The sequence below is a fragment of the Chelonoidis abingdonii genome, unplaced genomic scaffold (genome assembly GCF_003597395.2).
Source record: "Chelonoidis abingdonii isolate Lonesome George unplaced genomic scaffold, CheloAbing_2.0 scaffold0473, whole genome shotgun sequence".
Taxonomy (NCBI): domain Eukaryota; kingdom Metazoa; phylum Chordata; order Testudines; family Testudinidae; genus Chelonoidis; species Chelonoidis abingdonii.
Window position 1 is genome coordinate 53335 of NW_027424734.1, and position 4301 is coordinate 57635.

At 42.3% G+C, this 4301-nt stretch overlaps 1 pseudogene; it reads left to right on the forward strand.

The window, feature by feature from the left end:
• Positions 1–2606: 2606 nt before the first annotated feature.
• On the forward strand, positions 2607–3539 carry LOC116829095 (olfactory receptor 9S13-like; annotated as a pseudogene).
• The last annotated feature ends 762 nt before the right edge of the window (positions 3540–4301 follow it).

The following is a 4301-nucleotide window of genomic DNA, read 5'->3' on the forward strand; positions in this document are numbered from 1 at the left end:
CTATGGCCAGAAACACCTCCCATGGTGCACACACTCTCCATATCGGCGTGCATCATTGGAGGGTGATCCACAGAAGATTGCGGTCCAAGAGAGGGTGCATAAGGCTTGTTTCATGATTTCATGTCTCCGCCCATTTGGTATTTGCTTTTTTGATATTTCACCAAATCATGTTGTAATTTTCCAGGGTGATGGAGAACACACTCAACAGTATTGCCCCAGTGGATGTCTCCAGCACCAGAGCTCCAATAGCAATAGGCCTTTGGCCTATTCCTGTTGCAGTCAAGGAAAGCTTTAACAATGGGCGTGGGTTTAGCCCTAGTCATCAACAAAGTTAAGGATATTCTCATATTCCAAGCCAGCACTCTCCTTGGAGAAAGCACAAAACATTAGAAGATAAGACTGAGGGTGTCAAGAAAACCTGTTGGATCGTGTATGTGAGCTATCAGCTAAAAGGAAGGATGATCCCAGGGGTTAGTGTGTGTGCTGAGGGCCGGTCAAGGCCCTTCTGCTACAGGCTTCCTGTGTTACTAGGGTCAGAATGTAGGAATTTAGATGTCTAAAGATGCCTGACGAACCTAAAAGAAGATTTTCAAGAAGCACTACAATACCTAACTCTGGTGACTCAAACTGATTTTAATGTGCATATAGGCCATCTCTCTGCATTGTAGGCATCTTAATCCATTATTTATGGCATAGTGACACGGAAGTCTAGACAAAGTAGGGACCAAATGTGGTGTCTAAAAGTCCAAGTCAAAGAAGACCTAAACCATTGACCCATCTTGCCGCTCAAATAGTTAGTTTACAAAACATTCTGAAATTTAGCAGTCAGTGAGCAAATTCTCCAGTGGGATCTACTTTTTCTACAGCACCAGCAATTCTTAGTTTCTTAGTTCTTAAAAAGATCACATCCTTATACACATGTGGAAAACAAGGTTAATTGACTGCTTAAAGAATGTGTCCTATGGGAAAAGGAAGGTCACTTTAAAAAGCAGATAAAGGGTGAGTTTATGAAACCCTCAGAGTTACTCATTCTGAGTCAGCTAAGAAAGGTGCTGCTGCTTCCTATGGTACCATAGAGCACAATATATAATGCTGAGCTACATTCAGAAATATAATCACAAAAGTATGCAGATGGAAAACTCATATTTTTTTCTCTTCTTTAAGAAATCAGTGAAATCAAGGAAGTACTTTTGTCATTGCTTTCCTGTCATATGACTTCTGAATGTTTCAAAGCTCAGCATTTTGTTTTGTTTTTTGTTTATTTTTTTCTTTATCATATTTCTTAAGATCCACTTTTTTTAATGAAATAAATGCAATGGATTATCTGTGAATCACTGTGGTGCTGTATATACCTGAAAAGAAAGTAATTTTAGTATCAACTGACCATGTCATGTTTCCAGTAGCTACCCTGATTTTGTTTTCAGAGACAAAATATTAGTCCTTCTTGAGTGGGAAGACAACTAAGTTAGAAAAAGCAGAGAGTTAATTTAAAATAATTACTAGTTTACAGTGGGTAGGTGGGGGAGAGAGAGAAACTGGCTCTGTGGTGCGGTCAGACAATTAAACACAAAGATACATGATATCTGATTCTGTTGTCTCTTAAGCCAACTTTACAACAAAGCTCAACATTGACCATTCTGGGGATACACTAGAATAACATTGGAGTGAGTGAGAGCAGAATCAGTCCTGCCGATGCCAATGGAGGTACTCCTGATTTACATCAGGATGGGGGAAAGGAGAAAATGATTGAGCTTAACACATATTTTCATATTCCATTCTTTTCTAAACAGGTTTTTAAACTGCACTCCCCATGCTTGTATCCAAGCACTTTCTAGTACAGCATTAAGCAATGTGGCTTCACATCTGTTCCTGATTTACACCAGTCTCAGAAAAAGTAAAATTTGGACCCCTTTTCTCCTCTTTCAAATGAGGAGTAAAGAAGTGATCTTTGGACATGAATCAGGCAAATGGTTTTCTAGCTAGAAGACAAATTGGCTTGGATTGGATTGGGCTGAACTTTTGTGAGGTGAAAGCCTGAGTTTTCTGCCGCTATGAATGAAAAAGCTGTCATGAGATTGGCTCTTGTAAAAATGTAAGGGTTGGTTCTTATCTAACGGATTCCCATCTAACTTCCTCTCAAAATTTCCACACTTAAGGTTTCACTTCTGTCTCTCTATCTATCTCACACATTTTCCCTGTTTTCCCTTTCTAAGCTCTTTCTCTACTTCCCCTCACTCCTTTCTTTCTTCTAGATGTTTTAATGAAATATATGTATTTAGGTCTACATTTTTATTACAGTTTTTATGGCTTGTAAAAGTTCTCTCACTCACTCTCAACCTTCTTTCAACTTTCAGGACCAGTCTACTTCCAACATGATAAACTTCATATGTGGATGTTTGCTTATGATGAAGAAGCACAATACCTGTTGCAAGAAAGAGTGATACTTATGTATTGTCTTCTCTGATCCATGCCGAGAGTTGCAATGGATTGTTCCACTGCATGTGTCTGCTGACAGCTAGTGTATACCAACATGGTGATTGGAGCTCATTAAGGAAACAACATTCTTCCCAAATTGTCTCTTCTTTCCTCCATATACAAAAAGAACCATGGAAAACCACACAACGGTGGCTGAGTTCATCCTGGTGGGATTCGGAGGCCATCCCAAACTGCAAGTCTTCCTTTCTGTCCTATTCTTGGTTCTGTACACTGTCACCCTGGTGGGGAATGTTGGCATGATCACCATCGTCAGCGCTGACTCCAGGCTCCACACCCCCATGTACTTCTTCCTGAAGAACCTGTCCTTCCTGGATCTCTGGTACTCCTCTGTCATTGTCCCTAAACCCCTGCTGTGCTTCTCAATGGGGCACTGAGCCATCTCCTACAATGGCTGTGCTACCCAAATGTTCTTCTTCTCTCTCTTTGGGACCACCGAAGCATTCTTCCTAGCCATGATGGCTTACGACTGCTTTGTCGCCATCTGCAACCCACTGCGCTGTCCAATCACAATGTCCAAGAGAACTTGTGCTTTCCTGGTGGCAGGCTCCTATCTCTCAGGATGCCTCAACTCCAGCATCCAAACAGGCTTTACATTCACCTTGTCCTTCTGCAGGCTGGGGAAAATTGATCACTTCTTCTGTGACATCCCTGCAGTGATGCAAGCCTCCTGTTCTGACACCTTTGCCAATGAAATGGTGATGCTGGCTGTGTGCGGGTTCATCATAGTGAGCACTGGCCTGGTCGTCCTTATCTCCTACGGTTACATTATCATCACTGTCACGCGGATACTCTCCGCTGAGGGAACACGCAGAGCTTTCTCCACCTGCACTTCTCACCTGGTGGCTGTGAGCTTGTTGTTTGGGACAGTCTTCTTTATGTATGCTCAGCCTGGGGCCATAACCTCCCCAGGTCAAAGTAAAGTTGTCTCTGTGTTCTACACCATTGTCATCCCCATGCTGAACCCTTTGATCTACAGCCTGAGGAACAAGGAAGTGAAAGCGGCCCTGAGAAGACAACTAAAAAAGAAAGGCTTTTTACACTGAGCTCCCTGAAGTAGCAAGGCAATTCAACAGTGGGCAGGTAACTGGGAGGGACAACAATAGGTGCCAGAGACAGCGGAATTCCTACAAGGCGCTTCCATGGAATAATGGTCTCAGCTGGTGAATATTATAGGGAAAGGCAGGGACCTTCAGCGGCCTAAGGGAATTAACATCTAACTCCCTTTGGCTCATTTTAAAATCCCAGACAAAATGTAAGGGTGATGAATCAGAGGCTAAGTCTAAGTGCCTTGGAAGAGAAAAAATGGGGGTGGATGGTTTTGTGATGAAGATGTTGGACTGTGACTTGGGAAATCTGGGATCTATTTCTAGCTCCCCATGTGAACTTGGGCAGGCTACTTACGCTGAGATACTATGAGATTTGAGTGCTCGATTCTCATTAACTTTGATAGGTCTTTAGTGTCCAAAGTCTTAGAGAGCTTTGAGAATCTCAACCTTAATCCCACTATTTCTCAGGTGCCCATCTGTAAAATGTGGATTTTGATGCTTCCTTTCTCCAGCTCAATCAGTTTACATGGTGACTTTTGCAGGAGCACAGACTTTTTCTGACCATATGTTGTGCAGCATCTGGTAAAATGGGACACTGAATGTAAGTGGAAACTGTAGTTATGGCTAGTACAATAACTTTAAACCCTGGAGATGCATTGGCAGGGACAGCTGACAGCCACCTCTATGTGAAGAAAATCAGCCTCTTGTGATTCTTCTTGCATGGTTGCTTACCTTTTCCTCTACATTGTCAGACTGTAT